Source organism: Triticum urartu, chromosome 5, assembly GCF_003073215.2.
Source record: "Triticum urartu cultivar G1812 chromosome 5, Tu2.1, whole genome shotgun sequence".
Taxonomy (NCBI): domain Eukaryota; kingdom Viridiplantae; phylum Streptophyta; class Magnoliopsida; order Poales; family Poaceae; genus Triticum; species Triticum urartu.
This window is the reverse complement of record NC_053026.1, coordinates 143,774,638-143,796,601: the sequence shown is the minus strand read 5'-3', so window position 1 is coordinate 143,796,601 and position 21,964 is coordinate 143,774,638.

The following is a 21,964-nucleotide window of genomic DNA, read 5'->3' as shown; positions in this document are numbered from 1 at the left end:
CAGAAAGTACAAGTACTACGCATGTGCCATCTGATCACTGATCATACGACCTAGACGCTCATATCACCGTAGCGGGTAATTAAGCTACGGGGAGCACCTAATATGATTACCGGGGAGTCGTTGGATGGAAGATGCAGTGGCACACACGAGGCCTAAATGTTTTATTTGCAAAAAAACCTTTGGAGAGTTTGGAAATTGCGCATAATTACAAAGACTACTCCCAAGCCATTGGATCTTGCTTCCAACGGTGTAAAAACTCGTATCACCATAGTATCTAAGCTGCGGGGTGGATGTGATATTCTATGCCGCTGTCATTTTTGTTCGTAAACTTGCAAAATACGTGTAACTCGTGTCGTTACTTGTCTAACTGCACAAAGTGTTTGTTCAAAAAAACATCCTACACTAAAATATCAGAACAACAGACGGGGGTCCCACTTGTCATTAATCAAATTTGGACCTAAAACTAACAAATCTAAAAGACGAGATTCGAACTGGCAACCTGGACTACAAAGCGTAAGTCGATAGCCTGAAAAAACGAACGGTTGTTGGCTTTGTCCCATAACTTGATTTTATACAGTACTTGCGTTGAGTAGAGTAGAGGGAGTGCCTTGTCAACACGTGCATGACCGTTGTCTCACTTACTGGTGGGTCCCAGGTCTACGATCTCAATCTCTCTTCTCACCATCGTCTATCCTTTGCACGGGCACACACGAAGAGCGGCGCTAGCTTGCCGTGGTGTTATTACAACTAAAAAAAGCTTGGAAAATAGAAGAATCGCCTAGAGCAAGAGACGTTGTGGCTGGTCGAGACGGAGCTAACCACATCTATCCTCCGTGCCACGTTTGCATGATGAAGCTGTGTGGCTAGTGGGGTGTTTTCGACCGACTGGCTGGGTCCCGAGGTCGAACCATAGGTACTACGTCTGATACAGTATATTTTTACACGCACATTTTTCCTCCGTGCCGAGATGTGGCACACCCTACCGCGCGGTTTCGGGGCCCTCCCGGGTGGTGCACGGATATATTCTTCCTGACGTGGGACGCCCTACTGCGCGTTTTCTGGGTCCTCCTCGGTCGTAGCGCCGAAGCAAGTAAATGAGTCGTCAAATCACGAAAGACCACCTTTCCCGCCGAGTACATCAGTGAAGCACGGTGGCTAGCTAGTTGGGCTAGTTCGACTGATTAGCTAGGACACCGCCACATTTGTTTTTCACCCCTTTTTTATCTACTTGCCGACAGGTAAATTTGAATATCCACCGCACCGTTGCTCTGGTGTTTGGGTGCAGCAGGATTTTTAATTTTTTGATTGACGAGAGCAGGCGCGGCAGGATTTTTAATTTTTTGATTGACGGGAGCAGGCGCAACAGGAATTAGTCACGATGACTCCGCCTGTAAAAACCCACCGCTCCCTGATGTGAGAAGTCCTCGACTGGTGTTTTACCGTGGTGAAAACCAAAAGATTCCCCGCTCCCTCCGCCTTCCCGTAGATTGCATTGCATTTCAGCCGTTTCGCCCCCTTTGCTTCCTCTCCCCATTGCTTCTACCTGGTGCCATGGCGGCGCAATAGATCACAGAGTACGAGGTGAGTTGCCTGACACTGGCTCCCGTCGACCGGGAGCGGGCGGTTGCACCCTGCATCACCAACGTCGTGCGCCTCGAGAAGCAGATGGGCTTCGGTGGTGTTTAGGCACCCTCTGCATGGGCATGTCCATGTCTCGGCGCAACATGGCCATTGGATCAAACTCAGACGGTGCAGATCAGTCACTGTAGCACAAAGCGTGTGGGTGTGTTTGGTTGCATTCTCATCTCAATATAGTTGTTTCCTCTTCATGTATTTTTGTCAACCTACTAGTGTGGACTCATGCACCCTTCATGCACTCTGCCAAACACCCAAAAGTGGGTCGAGAAGGGAACTTTTGCTCCCATCCCGTGCACCCTTCATACACCTTGCCTAACACTATTCATGCTTCATATGGTTCATGTTTCATGGAGTACTGTAGCACCATACTCTCCGTGCGTTGTGGACCTTGCTCTGTTAACATTGATCTCACCGTTCATTCTTGACCGGACAGTCGAAAAAGCGGTACTATGTTACATATAGGAGTAGTTGACATGCGCACGACATCATTTGTTATCGTCATATCTTACTACACTAGCAACAAGATTGTGTAGTACCGACGTATGAACCACTGCACATGCCTAGTAGTAGGAGCACTGTGTATGTTCAAGTGGCTGCCATGTTTCACTCTCCTCCGTCATAAGAGTGGAAACGCTTGTTGTAATCATTTTCTTCTTCAGAAAAACAGTGGACACGCTCTACCGTGCGGATCCTCCTCCAACCATGCACTAAATTACTCACTTTCGCTGACGTGTGGGACAGCCAGCACCTGGGTCCACCAGCCATGCACTAAATTACTCTGTAGTAGAGTGACGGTAGACTCCCCCGATCGAACCGCCACAGTAATGCCCAATGAGCCGTCAAATCACAAAACCCCCTCCTTTCCAGCAGTAAGTTGGACGGACGAAGCAACCATGATTTCACTCTTCTCTCTCAGCTTCCTCTCTTGAAGAAAACCCCCACTCGCTTTGCTTCTCCCTCATCTCGTTCCTCCTTTCACTCTTCTCTCTCAGCTTCCTCTCTTGGATGGACGCTGGAGCACCGGCCGATGTGATGTCTATGGCTCTGGCCAAAACCATCGAGGCTCATGGTACGAAGAAGCGCAAGCACCCCACTGAGACTACCGCAAACAAGCTCAAAGCCATCGCCCTATCCAAGCCCCCCTCTCTGGAATCCCTCATTAAGCAAGTCCAGGTAATGTCTCTTGTTGACAATCTTTTTCTCGATGTTGATCGTGTTTTTTCATCTAACACGCAGTACTAGTACTAGTAGTACAACTTTCTGGGTGATCTTGCATGTGATTTTAGTGTGCCAAATGACGGTTCTAAATTCCTCTTTTGACCAAAACATGCGAGAGGTTGACACTGATTTCTTATAGACTACTTTCAACTACTCCCTATGTCCCAAATTTCTTGTCTTAGATTTGTCTAGATACGGATGTATCTAATACTAAAATGTGACTTGATACATCCATATCTAGACAAATCTAAGACAAGAATTTTGGGATGGAGGGAGTACTTTATGAACATCAATGCTACCTTTTAAGAGGGTATATTTGCCTCAGTGACTTGTGTTATGGATATTGCATGTAATCCCTCTGCTCTCATGCCTTTGAAGACATGTTCTAGTGTCTTTGTTCACTCATTTCTGTGCGTATATGTAGTCATATATGGAGTATAATATCGAAAATCATCCTATATTTCTGAAGGAGGTAGTAATAAAATATGGTTTCTGTTTGAATTAGAACCAGGTCCGCGGTGGAGATGAAGTTCTCAAAGTCATGCCTTGTGAACTGGAAGACCTGATGATGAGTTCTACTTCTGAACTATCCAGCTGCTGTGTCCTTGTCGCCACGTGTCCTGAACTAGTCTTTTCCTGTAGCATTGTTGTCAGGCGTGTTCTCGAGGCTGTACTTGACCACAACAATTTCCTGGCTGTGCCTTTGATTATGAATGTGTGGTTCTTGTAAAGCTTCCCAACAAATCTGATGCAGCCTGTCTTCATCATCATGTTTATGAGTGGAAAGACCACTCTGTTAGGTTCTCCAAGGTTGACAAGATGGTGATGGTGCATGTATGTAGACATCTCACACGAAGTCCATGGCCTAGTCAGTTATGCGGGGTTCATCCCATAGGTCGGTGGCAAGAAATAGTGTGTAGAGTTCAGTTAGTGCAACTTTGCTTGTCTGTAGTAAGTACTATTGTTCAGTACTTGATTTGTGTTTGTGAACCCTGTATTGTTTATTAGTACTGCCGCTTTTGGTGTGTGGTCAGTCCTGAGAACGGTCTATGTTAATGTCTGTCCACTAAATTCAGTCTGTATATTTTGAAGTATCCAGATCATATTTTTTGTGAGGACGGTTTATCAATTATGGTTACACTCCAATATCTGTATGCATTGCAGGGTTTATCGCACCCACCAGGATTTCCAGTCCCATGGATGTTCGGTCCATACGATTTTAGACACGACCTTTGGACCGTCCTGCTTCTGGGAGTAGGCGGGGCCCCTGCATGCCACGCGTAGTTGGACGATCAATCTTCTGTTTAGTACTTCAACATAGTGATTTCCTGGTAAGGATTCACTCGTGTCACATCAAGTAAATCTTATTGATTTAATGTCATGTTTTCTTTCTTTTCCTGCAACTTTACGATGCATGTTTTTCCATGTGACATTCATCACAGAATAAACCATTTGGTTTGCTCTATGATGGCTATTTTTGCAGGTTTCACTTCTTATGTCGTGTCAGTAACGAAGGCACTGTCCATCACTTATATTACTGGAAAAAATTGGATCAGTTTGTTGTCTGAGTACAAGCTGAATCGCTATGATGAACTACAGTTTGGTTTAACAAAAACGCCACAATTAGTCCTTCCCGTGTTTAAAAGAAATGAAGAAAAAAACTAGATCACGGTCACGGATCCTAGTCAAGTTAGAAAGCTGATCATAGCAGACCAGACACGATCACCGCTGTCTCGCACAGATCGAGCACCGGCAGTTGCTCTAGCACTGACAGCGGCAACAGCTCAGTCTGATCCAGCTGAGGATTGGGAACCGACCGCGTCAGCGGATCAGTCTGATCTACCGGAGAATCGGGCATCGACACCGGCACCTGCTCCGACACCGGCACCAACTCTACAAGGAGCACCATCTCCGGCAGCAGCAGCGGCTTCAGCACCTGCACCAACACTTGCACTTGCATCTGCTCCGGCCCGTGCAGTTGCACCGGTGACAGACTGGGCTGCAGTTCGCACTTCATATACCAAAGTCCTTACAAAAACCGACATGTCCACCTTCTTGGTAAGCATTGGCCGCCCAAGTGCTTCGTTCTTTTTTCTTTCCATGTTGTTTCACATGATTCACTGTGTTGATCTAACTGTTTGGGTATGTCTTCTTGTTTGCAAACAGAGAATTCCTAGAGCAACGAGGGAGTCGTTCAACAATCTGGGCGACCGCGGCCAAGTTTCTCTGACCATGTGCAGCCTTGGTGTGAATGAACCTGCTCAATATACCGTAAGTACAAAGGATGGTCGCATGATGATTGATGCTAAAGGATGGTGAAGGTTCAAATCTAAATCATATCTTCTGGTAGGGGATGATGTCAAAATCGAACTTTCTCGGCAAAGAGAGCTGGTCCAAATCAACTTTGAAATTCTTCAGTAGCAGCACGCAGCTGCCGAACTGATCTATCCTTCGAGAGATTTTTATGTAATAATCTGGCATGGTGAAACAAGTGTCCTGTGTGTATACGTAGTATGACAGTATTATTTATCACATGGTATATCGTTGATAGAATTCCAACTCTGATTGCTGGTTAGGAACTGTCGTTCGATTTCATTCCAACAGCTGCCGTGCTTTATTCAATTTTGTGTATTCGCCTTGCGACAACATCTAAAACCAGCACCGTACCGATCGCTTGCAATATGAAAAGCGCTGAGGTAGAACACATGGGCCCCCAAACATGCAGGGTCGGCCTACGGCCCAAAGTCCAGAACCGTGAGCCTGTCTGAGTATTATATTCTCAGCTGAACCCCATAAAAAAAGCTGAACCCCCATAATGCCCGTGCGTTGCAGAGGGAGTATATTTCTCGGCAAGGTGAGCCTGTGATATAGAAGATTTGTATATTTCTTTACAGAGCGAGTATCTCTCTGTCAAAAAATATATTTATGTGTAACTAGTTACTCCTGTCTTTCTACTTCCTTTCGCTGATATGTGGGGCAACCGGCAACGGGGTCCACGTGCCATATGCACAAATTAGAGTGCATAACTTCATGGTAGACACACCCCGGTCGTAGCACCGCAGTAATGCATATCAAATCACAACCCCCCTTTCCAGCTTTAGCAGTAAGCTGGACGGATGAAGCGGCATTATTTCACTGGGCCTGAATCCCTTTCTCCCTCGTCTGCTTGTTCAGAGAAAACCCCCTCTCGGCGATTGCATAGGGTTTTCTCATGGAGAACCAGGTACGAATTCTTCATCCATCCCCGATAAATCCAAGTCCCTTGGTCGTAGGTAATCCTAGGATGGCCGCCGCCGCCGTTGATGCATTTTTCTTCCTACTGAATCTAGTGTGTTTCAATTGCAGTGCCCAAAGTGTGAGTACCCTATAGGTTTCTGCGCCCTCGGTGAGACGCCACACTTGTTCCTTCTCATCCTAACACATCATTTTGAAACCTGCACAATATGTTCCTAGAATCCTCTTTTCTATCCGGGAGGGTGGGGGTTTTTTGAACATGCTGTGTTCTCATATTATTTTTCCTGTAGTGTATTATTTGCTCTGCCAGAACACATGTACTCAAGATGCTCGGCCTTGCCATAACTTAATACACTAGTTTAATGGTCACAGTGAAGACAAGCCATGGATATAAGTTCCAAGTTGGGTTCATGAACCAAGAAGATCGCTGCTTTTTTTATGGCCGAACTTGGATAAACTTTCTCAAGTGTTACGGACTGAAAGTTGGCGCACGAATGTTGATGGAAAAAGCAGAATCTAGTCTCATCTTCACTGCGATCTTCCACCCCGACGCCGTTCTAATTGTTCATCCATGTTAGTTTTGTATTTGGTTCTTGCTTGTTGCCTCGATTACTTCTTAATCCACCTATTCTGTCTAACTAATCACAATTTAACTTTAGAAGTAGCAACGAATCTCTCACGAAGATGCTACTTCTAACTAATATTTTCTTATAATTGGTGGCACATGTAGGTTTTTTCAAAGTTAAGCAGTTTGCTCGTTTGTTACTCTGTAATAACTCGGTTGTTACTAATGGCACTGAAGTTGACTGGATCGACATCCACAAGTTCCTACACTTTATTGATCATCTTGAGGTCCTTGTGGGGCGTTTCAATGGTGGAAGGCCACGTGGGATATGTGTGCCACTGCTGCACTCGTTGAACAGGTCCAACTGTGTCGAGAAACTTATGGTACGAGCTGTTTTTTGTTATATATGTTGTTCATAAACTATTGCTTATACATAGTTTTACAGTTGTGATCTTCTTGAAACAGGAACTGCCGAGTTCTATTGTTCCTATACAGATGCCTAACCATGGTCGGGTCAGACTTGCGCTTGGTCACAACATGATGTTTATGTCGACCTACTGAATTCCCCTTGGAGGTGAAAAGATACTTATTCATGGATGGTCTCAAATAATGAAGGTCCATCCATCTTGGAGAATAGGACAGAGGATTATGTTCATGCTTTTCCATGGCTCTAAAGCGAATATCTTGTTTATTGACCATGTTGCGAGATGAAGCCGCTTTCAGAAGGTTGTGGATGCGCGGGGTGGCGCCTGGGCCTTGTCCTGGGGCTTGGCGGCCTCACCCTTGGTTAACTGTAGGCAAAGTAGCACTGTTCGAAGTGTGCTTTGTACGGTTGAACCTGTATAAGTACTCATACTGCTTTCAGCTTTGGTTGTTAAGTGCCCCTGCTGGTTTCAGTTAAGGTTGTTAAGTACTCCAACTGCTTTTATAGTCCGTCGTGTTTCTTCAGTCCTGTCTTCCTCCAGCCGCCAAAACCAAACCAGCACAGGCGGGGCCGCCTGCTTCCACCTCCCACGGCTGGCTGCGCCTCAGCGCACGCATCGCCGCCCCACCGTCTCCAAAATCGTTAACGCCGACGTCCTCCGCACGCTTTGGTGCGCTCACCACGGCGCTGCCCTCTCGCGTTGTCAGCATGGTCAACAAACAACAGGAACCGGCAGAAGTACGTGGAGAGGATGACACTAGGGGCCCACCACGTCAGCGTATGGAAAAATAAAATGCTTCCTCCTAGTGTTTTCCTGACATTTGGGACCCACGACATTGTGAGCGTATATAGTCAATAGACAAGAGAAAAACACAAGATTGGCTGACACCTGGGAGGTAGCTACTCGAGCAGTATTTTTTTGTTTGGTATTGTTGAGACGGAGTAGGGTTTGAACTGGGCTGTGGCCCGTCTAGCCCAGGCTTATATTTTATGTTCACCATGTGACCAGCCCAGCTATTTTTTCTTTGTGAAAATGAGCCCAGTTTATTTTTTCTGAAGAATACCCAATCCAGGCCTACTTATTTTTCTACGCCCTGATGGGCTGCAACTCTTTCAAGACGCCTTCAAATCTTGAAAGTAATATGAAATGGGTTGTAAATATAAAAATAGATGACAAATTGGCAATTACTTCATAATTTCTGATTTTTTTTCACATTTTCAGATTCCTATTTCACTGGGCATTAACCTAATATAAATATATCTTCAAAGTACTTTAAATATGGCTTGACATTTCGGTATTAAAAATAGTTTGGAACCCACAGAAATATGCGAAATTGGCCCTGGCCAACCAAAAAACGATTGCAATAAATTGCATAAGAAGTTGCCATGAGCTATATATAAATTATTAAAAAAAAGAGGAAGTGGTCTAACTTGTGGGCCTGCTTAGTTGACGCGTATGCAAGATTTTTTAGTTATTATATACGTCAACAAACGATTCTAGACGACGTAACCGTTGGATGTCAATCCAACGACCGTCGTGTTTCTTCAATCTCTGATCTTCTTGCTCCAGTCGCCAAAGCAGCGCTGGCGGGATCGCCTACTCCCGCCTCCCGTGGCCGGCTGTGCTGCCACAAAGGCCTCAGCGCCCCTACTACTCCCACCGCTGGCCAGGGCATCCCTGTACTCACCCACACCCCCTGTTATTCTGCGGCAACGACAGCCTCACACCGCAGCCGAACCGGTGAACCCTCGTACTCCTCTCCGCGCGGGCTTCCACTGCCGTGTCTTCCCCGGCTCCGCGTCGTCCCCTTCCTAGGCCTCGCCTTCGTCCACCACCATGGTGCTCTCGGCACAGCGTGGTCAATGTGGTCAATGACCGACTTCCATCAGAAGAGTACTGTACGTGGAGAGGCTGACAGTTGGGTCCACGGCAGCCGCAAGGAAGTGCCTGCTTATTACGCGGAAAATAATTATTCCTCCACCTGACAGCAGGGACCCACTGGACAGGCCACCAGTATTTCACGAAAAAAAACGTTTCCCCCTGACTGCTGGGACCCACAGGACGGGCCACCGTATTTCGCGAAAAAAACATTCCCCCCGCTGTCAGCTCGGACCCACCGGAAGTGCCTCCTTATCACGCCCAAAAAATGAATACCCCTGCTACCTGGGACCCACCTTGGTGGGAGGCTGACTTGTGGGCCTACTAAGTTGACTGGGACGGAGGCCTTTGTCAACTTTAGTCAATATATGAACGATTCTAGCTCCAGTGACCGTATGATGTCCATACAACGGCCATAGTGCTTCTTCAACCTCTGGTCTTCTTGCTCCAGCCGCCCAAAGCAGCGCCGGTCATAACACTTGCTCCTGCCGCCCGTGGCCGGCTGTGATGCCGCAGAGGCCACACCGCCCCTACTACTCCCACCACTTGACAGGCCATCCCTCTACGCACCTACACCCCCTGTTATTCTACGACGACGACAGCCTCACACTGCAGCCGAACGAGTGGACCCTCATACTCCTCTACGCGTGGGCATCTACTGCCTCATCATTGTCCACCACCCTGGTGCTCTCGGCGCGGCGTGGTCAACATGGTCAAGGAATGGCTTCCATCGGACGTGGACTGTACGTGGAGAGGCTGACAGCTGGGTCCATGGCCGCAGCAAGGAAGTGCCTCCTTATTACGCGCAAAATAATTATTCCTCCACCTGACAGCGGGGACCCACCGGACGGGCCACTGTATTTCGCGAAAAAAATGTTTCCCCCTGACTGCTGGGACCCACCAGCTACATCTTCGCATGCAAGGAAGTGCGTCCGAAAAAAACGATTCGCCCCTCTGACTGCTGGGACCCACTAGCTACATCTTCGCACGCAAGGAAGTGCGTCCGAAAAAAAAACGATTCGCCCCCCTGACTGATGGGACCCCCCAGCTACATCTTCGCACGCAAGGAAGTGCGTCCGGGCAAAAAAAAGATGATTCCCCCTGACTGCTGGGACCCAGCAGCTACATCTTCGCACGCAAGGAAGTGCGTCCGAGCAAAAAAAACAAAACGATTCGCCCCCCTGACTGCTGGGACCCACCAGCTACATCTTCGCAGGCAAGGAAGTGCCTGACAGTCGGGACCCACCTGGTCGAAGCGTATGTAGCATTGTCATTCTAGTGGCGAACGTGTACATACATATATACTGGTCGATGTAGAGGCGCGCACATGTCAAAGTAGAGGCGCGTACGTGTCGTAGTAGAGGCGCGCACGTAGCATGTACACGTACGTACATCGGACAGGGTGCAAGAAAGGTAATACGGCCACGTACGTACATACGGGCAGGGTCTCGAACGCCTACTCGCGCATACGTACGGCCAGGGCTCGTGTACATGGCTGGGTCGGAACGGAGAAACATCGTCGTCGTCGTGTTCATGGGGAGGCAACGGAATGCGTCGTGTTCATGGGGAGGCAACGGAATGCGTCGTGTTCATCGGGAGGCAACGGAACGCGTGGGAGCCAACCGGCTGGGTCGGAACGGAATGTGTGGTCGTGTTCATCGGGAGGGCTTGGACGGAACAGGCGATGGAAACGAGGCCTGGCGTACCGCAAAACGGAGGAAACGGCCTTGTGTTAGCCACGTTCGAAACGGGATCCTGTTCATTGGGAGAGGCCTAGCATACCGCAAAACGGAGGAAACAGACCTCCTACGGTCGAAACGGGGGTCCCGTTGATCGGGAGGGTGTGGCGTACCGCAAAACGGACGAAACGGACCTCCTACGGTCGAAACGGGGGTCCTGTTGATCGGGAGGGGTGTGGCGTACCGCAAAACGGACGAAACGGACTTGTGTTGGAGCGCTACAGTCGAAATAGGGGTCCTATTCATCGGGAGGGGTGTGGTGTACCGCAAAACGGGACTCCACGGGATACTGTTCATCTCCACCGTCGACCTCCTCCAGCCTCCAAAGGCTACCGTCGACCTCCTCCAACCTCCACGGGCTCCCGTTCATCCAACCTCCACCGCGCGCTACTCCACCGGATACTATTCAACCACCGCTCCACAGGCACCCCTCCACCGTCTACTGTTCATCCAGCCCTCCACACCACGGGGTCCTATTCAACCACCCCTCCATGGGCACCCCTCCATCGTCTACTGTTCATCCAGCCCTCCACCACACCACGGGGTCCTGTTCATCCAGAGGCAACGCCACCGCTCACTGTTCATCCCAACCCCCCGCAACGCTCACTGTTCATCCCAGAGGCAGCATCGATCGGCTTCAGTTAGCAGCAGTAGTGCAGGAATCGCTCGATCGGGTTCAGTTAACATCCATCGATCGATCGCTCGGGTTCAGTAATGCATAGCCTGCAGTGCAATCGCCCGGGTTCAGTTAGAGCCCAACACCTCGCTCACACGCGCGTACGTGTACGAGAGAAACGCGCATCGCTCGGCCCCCGACCTCCCACCGTAACCGGGAACTCCCCGAAATTTTTCCTCCCCCTCGCTTCTACCACGATTTTTTCCGTCATGGACGGCCCAAAGAATGTCATGCAGCTGCGTCTCCGGCCCTCCCAGGACGAAAATCCCATTTTCTGTCATGATTTTTTGTCATAGAAGTAGGAGCCCACCACATCTATGATGATACCGGGTTTTGTCACAATTATCGTCATAGAAGTGTCATATGTATGACAGAATTTTTTTTCGTTCGGCCCAAAATGTCACGGATGTGTCTTTTTTTTGTAGTGTAGCCAGCAACAGGCTATACTATTAACCATGCTCTTAGGTTGTGCACTGTGACCAAGACAAAGGGGAAAGCGAGAGAACTTAATGTCTTTTTGCTAATTAATAGCATTACATGCAATGAACTTATACTAGTGTCATGCATATGACACTAGTCTAAGTTACTACCTTCATAGTGCAAAGTAACATAGTAGTAGTTTCATAGATCGCTTCATTTATTAGCTTGTAGACTCATCTTTTCTTGGAAAATGCTATGTTACAGTAACATATTATGTTACTCTAAACACATCTCTCCTCATTAAATACATGCCACATAAGCAAACTTGTCTTGGACTGCGGTATGTTACTTGCTAAGTTACTCCCACTATGACTAGCCTTAGCACAACATTTTTGGTTACATGCATTAACATTTTATTAGTTAAATCAAGGGTCAAAACTTGGTGCAAAATGCAAAGGGGACCAAGAAACCAGTAAACATCAAAGATCTCTCGTTTGGCCCCAACTAGAGGTCTGGTGAGATGACTATACTGCACCGACACGGAGGGGGACGCGGCCTCATTGACTTACTGCACCTACCTTTGGGTGTATGACACGTGGGCCCAACAGGTGGCTGGCCCACGTGTCATATAGCCAAAGCCAGGTGCAGTTAAGGCACCGGAGCTCAGTCCCACAGGGACACAACTTCATTGACTAACTGCACCTGCCTTTGGTGTATGATAGGTGGGCCCAACTAGTGGCTGGCCCACTTGTCATACAGCCAAAGGCAGGTGCAGTAGAGGTCCAACACACACGTCGCAAGATCAATTGACTAGAAGCTAGACCCATGGAGGCGATGAGCGCAAGCATCAGCCGACTATGCCAGATGGTCCACAACGCGGGCCTGCGGCCTGGCACCAAGGAACGTCTCCAGGTCGTGCTTAAGGCCGCCAGGGCGAGAGGCCGCTTGGACGACAGCTTTGTCTCCTTGTTCGATGAGGTCCTCGTCGGCTTCCTCGACAAGTTCACTGTCGTCAAGAAGCTCGCGGATGACCTTGACGTATGCCTCCAGCCCACGCGCCCAGGCTCTGCAATGCCCACCACCCTCAACGGCCTCTATGGTGACAACCTCTTCGGTGCACTGGTGGCCCTGCGACTGCCCGCCGTCGCGCCGAAGAATGTCCACCTCGAGGTCGCGCTCACCAAGCCGCGCCTCGCGCAGCAAGACACCGTCGACATAATCACCCATGTCTACGCACAAATCGTCCACAAGGACTACTATGTGCAAGAGGAGGACGATAGGTCACTGGCCTTCTTGGACCACAGGCCAACCTTGTACGGCATTTTTCAGAAGCATGTTGAGCACGCCGCCAACGCCACTGCTCCTCACACGTCGGTTGGTGACCCGGCGCACTAGGGCGTGAGGATGTCATTGATGGATCCGTATGTAGCTTTATCTTTCTGTCAAATCCATGTAGTAGTATATGGTACTACTAGTAATTAGCTTACCTTTCGCATCAACTTCATAATTTTCGTACGTACTCCATGCATGAACCGCGCCAGAACCAAACTTCTCATTACTTTAGGGAAAATCATTATTTCTATCTATCAGCCGCGCCATGGAGCAGAACCAAATTTTACAAGTTACACGTTCAAAACGAAAAGCCTGGCATGTTTGCATCGCACCCCCACACAGTTGGTTCGGCACGCTGCTCAAGCGGGAATGCGTGTTGTGTTGCATTTTCACTTACAAGTGGGACCACAGTTGAGCAAACCGACTATCGGCAAACCCCCACCCCTCCTACCGCGCAATGGCTGAGAAAATAGGAGGGAGAAGAGATGGCTGTAGCATGGACTCCAAGAAAATTGGTGTCAGATGGGACTCGTGTTGGTGGCATGTGCCATACTGCTAGACGTGAATGCTAGTTATGGCCCATGCCACCACACTATATCGAGCCTATATTGAGGTGCTGGTTATGTAGAACAAATTTCCTGGAGTCCGTGCTCAGCCCTCCTCTATCTCTCTTCTTAGCCAGCCAGCTGACGCATGGATCCCATTGTCTGTTTGCTCACATGCAGCCCCACATGTCAATGAAAACACAAGAGGACCCATTGAACCTGCACATCTTTCACCTCGACGTGCTGGTGATGAAAAACAAATCCAATAAAGATCTTCGATGGCCGCTTTTGGAGTTACTCAAGAGTAGTAAGATTCTATTTACAGTTTAACCCAAGATGCACATCACGTGGCTTTAACTAGCACTCCATTTTCTTGCATGACACGACATGGATGGTGGATGTCCCACGTGTCGGCAAAAGCAGGAAGAACTTGACCAAATCTTCTCCACATTTAGACCAGAAGAGTAGGAAACACGCAAGCCATGTGCCTACATCATACTACGTACAAGCCCACCTCACGCAGTCATGCTATCACCATATTTCTCGGCCTCCGTGTGACACCTAGCTCTAGTTGATCTAACTAGAACTAACTATTATGCTAGCATACTCCAATATTGGTTGGCTCTATGTGATGTGGCAACTTCACATAACCGGATGCTGGCTATACAGCACTAACACTCCAAGAAGTGAGTCGAAAACCATTTATAAATTGAGTTTATGACATGCATATGCAAATGTACCATTCATTACATACAACAAGTCAACAACACACACCAACAATGAGAATACATGTTGGATTATAGATTAGTTCCAACAAAACATTCTAGTAAATACTAAAGTTTTCACACAACAAATAACAAGCAATGAAATGAAATTAAGCTCAACCAACCCTCAACGTCGGAAACACTTGCTTTGAACCAGAAGAGTTTCTCTGGGAAGGGCCAGCTACTGTCAATCTCGAAACCAACGCAGGACTGATCATCCAGGCTGAAGCGGCCTATTTCATGACCCATATTGTGATAGCCACGGTAGGGAAGCATAGCGATGTCCGAGGTATAGATACAGTTGCTTCTCATAAATGGTAGTAACATTGTGTGAACAACAGCTAGATCGCCTTTCACCATCATTGGATAGTTTGTCCAAGGAAGAGCGAGTTTCCTCCAAGACCATCAATACTAAACCAGGGACAAGGTGTTCGCGCTAGCACAGTAGTATCCATCCCGAATACCCCGCAACGGATGTTGGAATAGGTCCAGAGAGTGCGACCATGGGAGAAAACACCTGCTTCCTTAGTAACATCAGCAGTGCCCTATATACAGACAAGAAGAGGTGATCCATCGGAATAAGTTGCCAGGCGCCACTGAGTATATGGGTCCTCATGCTCGTGATCATCATCATCGTCATCTCCCACTTGGTTATAAAATTTTTCAAGTATAGGTGCTGGAATGTTCACAGGACCTTGGAAACACAAGAAGGTTAATTAGTAAAGGGAAACTAGCTAACCCGCATGCATGTGGACGAAACAATTATAATTATGGTGGAAGAGAAACGTACCGAAAGCACCAGGATTCCATGCAAAAATAGTGCCACGAGTGGTGGCAGCAAACACAAGACCCTCGTATTGAATCGCATCACAGTACACATTCGTGTATAGAAACTGATTTTTGAGCAATATCCATTCAGTCAAAGTATGAAGGATGACAACAAGCTTGTTGAAGATAGCGACAACACAAGCATTCCTATAACCCCAATAGCGGTCGAGAACTCAACAAATTGCTATCTTCTATAGACGACAGTCACTATGATCATAGTTGAACATACGTAGAATACCGGTGTGCTCAACCTCTAGGCAGTCTGAGATTTTTGGAAGTGGAACCCGGTGACGAGTGTACACATTCACAAGTTCCTACTCGCAGTTGTACCCAATATAAACAATCCAATGTCCATTTGCGCCTGCCCAAGCCTTACCCTCAATTGATGGCATCTTAACATCACACGTATAATTGTCAAGCAGCACCAACTTGCACAAGGCGAGGCTTGCGTCGTCCGCGTGCTAGTGATCAGGGTCACGGTGAAGAAGATAGGGGAGATCAAACCATTCCTAGACCCTTGGGTTCTTTTTAATGATGTTATTAGTTGAGTTGAGAATGTTCTTGAACGAACCTGCCATGCTAGCCAAGGTGATGACGTTGCACCGATCAATGAGTTCCTCCACCACGTCATCATTCAGATCGGGGCAAGAATAGCGGGGTTGTTTCCGGCCTGTTCCCTCCATGGAGAAAACGATCAAACAATGGCAGAAGGAAGGGTGAAGGCAAATGGAGGAGGGAGGAAGAGCGTGCAACAACAGTACCAAATCAAGAGGGAAAGGCGAAGAGGCGGTGGACAGTTGCCACTGTACACGACCAGCCTACATAGACGTCCTCTCGGAAATTGTACAAAAGGACTCGCCATCGTCTCACCGACATGTTGGAACGGGACCACATGTCATTGAAGAGGCTAGTGGGGAGCGGACGGTTGCCACAGAGGTCACACACTGATGACAAGGTCGTCCTGTCATACCTAGTGCCCGCACAGGATGGCTTCTGTCCCCCACACGAGCGAAGCCACTTCGCACCCCCACACGGTTGGTCCACCATGCCGCTAGGCCAACTCCAGCATGTGCAGCTCGGACGCGCGCTCGCTTAGCCCCCTTTCCCTCGACGCCCCTGAGCTACCCAACCACGGCTACGTGTTTTGCGCACTTGACGGCCGAATTTGGAGCGGATTCGGTCGGGCTTGAGCTTGCCCGGCTGTGGGAGGCCGCGTCGTGCCATGGACTGGCCGGGCATTGGGCTGGAAGGCCCCAGCAAGGCCGCAAGGCTGCATGCATGTACTGACTCCTCCTCTAGCCGCTCGGATCTACACCATCGGTGGTCCGTCGACAGATACATGAATGGCGGTCGGCCGGACTCGGTGTTGGCCCAAAAGCTCGTCGGTGCACCGTTGCCACTCATTACGTGCGACGACTGCCCAAAGAAGGTCTTGTGCCGCATGTCTACAACGCCGGAACATCCTGGATGGGTGTTCATCAAGTGCTCAACTGATGGGGTATGTGCTACTTTAGCTTCGGTTGTGCTCTCGGATTAGACTAGTTGTGCTAACTTAAAATTTTATTGTGTAGAATGGATGCAAGTTTTGGTATTGGGAAGAAGAGTACATCGATATATTGATAGGGCGCAATTTAGTAGATGTTCTAGCACTTTTAGCTAGCATAGAGGCTAGAGATGAGACTAGTGCACTTGTTGATAGAATAGAGGCTAAACATGAGATTAGATGTGAGGAAGCAACATCTAATTCTTTACACTCGAAGAAGAAAGAAGCACGAAAGATCGAGCCTCCACAGATCAACAATGGATGCATCGAGAAGGCACTAATCCAACTTACTGGAGCAGTTATGGAAATTGGATATCTTCTAAAATGTATTCTTGTGGTTCTTATTTTCTTTGGTCTTGCTTTTCTAGTCAAAATTTGGTGATGTATTTCCATGTACCAAAAATCAATGATGAAAAAAACATGTGTTTGCAAAGAAAAATGTAAGTGCCCGGGATGCGTCCGCGCGTTGGGCGCACGACCACCGCATCGGAGAGTGGCCCACACACGACCCCATTGCCCTGCCCAAACAGACATAATCTGGCAAAATGGACGTCCATTTGGGGTCGTGCGTTGGAATTAGCCTTACAAGTGGGACCGCAGTTGAGGAAACTGACTATCGGCAAACCCCCACCCCGTCCGCCGCGTGATGGCTGAGTTAGAGAAACGAGGAGGTTGAAGAAATAGTTGTAGCATGGACTCCAAGAAATATGGTGTCAGATGGAAGTCATGCTGGTGGCGTGTGCCATACTCCTGGACGTGAAAGCTTGTTCTGGCCCATGCTACCCTACTATATATCGAGGATTCAAGGTGCTAGTTACGTACATCGAACACATTAACATATGGCCTGAAGGAAATATGCCCCAGAGGCAATAATAAAGTTATTATTTATTTCCTTATTTCATGATAAATGTTTATTATTCATGCTAGAATTGTATTAACCAGAAACTTAATACATGTGTGAATACACAGACAAACAGAGTGTCACTAGTATGCCTCTACTTGACTAGCTCGTTGGTCAAAGATGGTTATGTTTCCTAACCATAGACATGAGTTGTCATTTGATAAACGGGATCACATCATTAGGAGAATGATGTGATTGACTTGACCCATTCCGTTAGCTTAGCACCTGATCATTTTAGTTTACTGCTATTGCTTTCTTCATGACTTATACATGTTCCTATGACTATGAGATTATGCAACTCCCGATTACCGGAGGAACACTTTGTGTGCTACCAAACGTCACAACATAACTGGGTGATTATAAAGGTGCTCTACAGGTGTCTCCGGTGGTACTTGTTGAGTTGGCATAGATCGAGATTAGGATTTGTCACCCCGATTGTCGGAGAGGTATCTCTGGGCCCTCTCGGTAATGCACATCACTATAAGCCTTGCAAGCAATGCAACTAATGAGTTAGTTGCGGGATTATGCATTACAGAAACGAGTAAAGAGACTCGCCGGTAACGAGATTGAACTAGGTATTGAGATGCCGACGATCGAATCTCGGGCAAGTAACATACAGATGACAAAGGGAACAACATATGTTGTTATGCGGTTTGACTGATAAAGATCTTCGTAGAATATGTAGGAGCCAATACGAACATGCAGGTTCTGCTATTGGTTATTGATCGGAGACGTGTCTCGGTCATGTCTACATAGTTCTCGAACCCGTAGGGTCCGCATGCTTAATGTTCGATCGCTATTATGAGTTTATGTGATTTGATGTATCGAAGGTAGTTCGGAGTCCCGGATGAGATCGGGGACATGACGAGGAGTCTCGAAATGGTTGAGACGTAAAGATCGATATATTGGACGACTATATTCGGACATCGGAAAGGTTCTGAGTGATTCGAGTATTTTTCGGAGCACCGGGGAGTTACGGGAATACGGGGAAGAAGTATTGGGCCTCATGGGTCAAGTGATGGAAGAGAGGAGGCAGGGCGCGCGCCCCCCTAGCCCAAACCGAATTGGACTAGGGGGCCGCCCCCCTTTCCTCCTTTCCTCCCTCTCCTTCCTTCTCCCTCTCCTCCTTCCTTTTCCCCTCCTAGTAGGAGTAGGAAAGGGGAGTCCTACTCCTACTAGGAGGAGGACTCCTCCTCCTGGCGCGCGCTGCAAGGGCCGGCTGGCCTCTCCCCTTGCTCCTTTATATATGGGGGTAGGGGGGCACCCTAGAACACAGAAGTTGATTGTTCCAAGCCATGTGCGGTGCCCCCCTCCACCATAATCCACCTTGATCATATCGTATCGGTGCTTAGGCGAAGCCCTGCGTCAGTAGCAACATCATCACCGTCATCACGCCGTAGTGCTGTCAGAACTCTCCCGTGAAGCTCTGCTGGATCGGAGTTCGTGGGACGTCATCGAGCTGAACGTGTGCTGAAATCGGAGGTGTCGTGCGTTCGGTACTTGGATTGGTCGGATTGTGAAGATGTTCGACTACGTCAACCGCATTCTCATAACTCTTCCGCTTGCGGTCTACGAGGGTACGTAGATGATACTCTCCCCTCTCGCTTCTGTGCATCACCATGATCTTGCGTGTGCGTAGGAAAATTTTGAAATTACTACGTTCCCTGACAGTGGCATTCGAGCCAGGTTTATGTGTAGATGTTATATGCACGAGTAGAACACAAGTGAGTTGTGGGCGATACAAGTCATACTGCTTACCAGCATGTCATAGTTTGGTTCGGCGGTATTGTTGGATGAAGCGGCCCGGACTGACATTACGCATACGCTTATGCGAGACTAGTTCTACCAACGTGCTTCGCACACAGGTGGCTGGCGGTTTCAGTTTCTCCAACTTTAGTTGAACCGAGTGTGACTATGCACGGTCCTTGTTGAAGGTTAAAACAGCACTAACTTGACGAAATATCATTGTGGTTTTGATGCATAGGTAAGAACGGTTCTTGCTCAGCCTGTAGCAGCCATGTAAAATTTGCAACAACAAAGTAGAGGACGTCTAACTTGTTTTTGCAGGGCATGTTGTGATGTGATATGGTCAAGAGATGATGCTAAATTTTATTGTATGAGATGATCATGTTTTGTAACACGGTTATCAGCAACTGGCAGGAGCCATATGGTTGTCGCTTTATTGTATGAAATTCAATCGCCATGTAATTGCTTTACTTTATCACTAAGCGGTAGTGATTGTCGTGGAGGCAATAGTGCGTGACGACAACGATGCTTCGATGGAGATCAAGGTGTCAAGCCAGTGACGATGGTGATCATGACAATGCTTTGGAGATGGAGATCACAGGCACAAGATGATGATGTTTATCATTAAATTGATAAACATCAAATTGATAAATATCATATCACTTATATTGATTGCATGTGATATTTATCCTTTATGCATCTTATTCTGCTTGATTGACGGTAGCCTTATAAGATGATCTCTCATTAAATTTCAAGGTACAAGTGTTCTCCCTGAGTATGCACCGTTGCCAAAGTTCGTCGTGCCAAGACACCACGTGATGATCAAGTGTGATAAGCTCTAAGTTCACATACAACGGGTGCAAGCCAATTTTGCACACGCAGAAATACTTGGGTTAAACTTGACGAGCCTAGCATATGCAGATATGGCCTCGGAACACTGAGACCGAAAGGTCGAGCGTGAATCATATAGTAGATACGATCAACATAGTGATGTTCACCATTGAAAACTACTCCATTTCACGTGATGATCGGTCATGGTTTAGTTGATATGGATCACGTGATCACTTAGATGATTAGAGGGATGTCTATCTAAGTGGGAGTTCTTAGATATGATTAATTGAACTTTAACTTATCATGAACGCAGACTAAGGCATAGCCTTGTGGTGGGAAGGGGCTGATGCCTTCCCACCCACCCATGTTCAAGGCTTGGTACTTTCAATTTGGGTTTGTTGCATCAATTATGCTGTAGGGGGTTCCCTTACAGTCTTTCTATCAAAAAAACTTATCATGAACTTAGTACCTGATAGTATTTTGCTTGTCTATGTTTTTGTAGATAGATGGCCCATGCCGTTGTTCTGTTAAATTTTAATGCGTTCCTTGAGAAAGCAAAGTTGAAATATGATGGTAGCAATTACACAGACTGGGTCCGTAACTTGAGGATTATCCTCATTGCTGCACAGAAGAATTACGTCCCGGAAGCACCGCTAAGTGCCAAACCTGCTGCAGGAGCAACGCCAGATGTTATGAACGTTTGGTAGAGCAAAGCTGATGACTACTCGATAGTTCAGTGTGCCATGCTTTACGGCATAGAACCGGGACTTCAACGATGTTTTGAACGTCATGGAGCATATGAGATGTTCCAGGAGTTGAAGTTAATATTTCAAGCAAATGCCGGGATTGAGAGATATGAAGTCTCAATAAGTTCTACAGCTACAAGATGGAGTAGAATAATTCTGTCAGTGGACATATACTCAGAATGTCTGGGTACCATAACCACTTGACTCAACTAGGAGTTAATCTTCCTATTGATAGTGTCATTGACAGAGTTCTTCAATCACTGCCACCAAGCTACAAGAGCTTTGTGATGAACTATAATATGCAAGGGATGGATAAGACGATTCCTGAGCTCTTCACAATGCTAAAAGCTGCGGAGGTAGAAATCAAGAAGGAGCATCAAGTGTTGGTGGTCAACAAGACCACCAGTTTCAAGGAAAAGGGTAAAGGGTAAAAGAAAGGGAACTTCAAGAACAACGCGAACAAGTTGCTGCTCAAGAGAAGAAACCCAAGTCTAGACCTAAGCCTAAGACTAAGTGCTTCTACTGCAAAGGGACTGGTCACTGGAAGCGGAACTGCCCCAAGTATTTGGCGGATAAGAAGGATGGCAAGGTGAACAAAGGTATATGTGATATACATGTTATTGATGTGTACCTTACTAAAGCTCGTAGTAGCACATGGTATTTGATATTGGTTCTATTTCTAATATTTGCAACTCGAAACAGGGACTACGAATTAAGCGAAGATTGGCTAAGGACGAGGTGACGTTGCGTGTGGGAAATGGTTCCAAAGTCGATGTGATCACCGTCGGCACGCTACCTCTACATCTACCTTCGGGATTAGTTTTAGACCTGAATAATTGTTATTTGGTGCCAGCGTTGAGCATGAACATTATATCTGGATCTTGTTTGATGCGATACAGTATTCATTTAAATCCGAGAGTAATGGTTGTTCTATT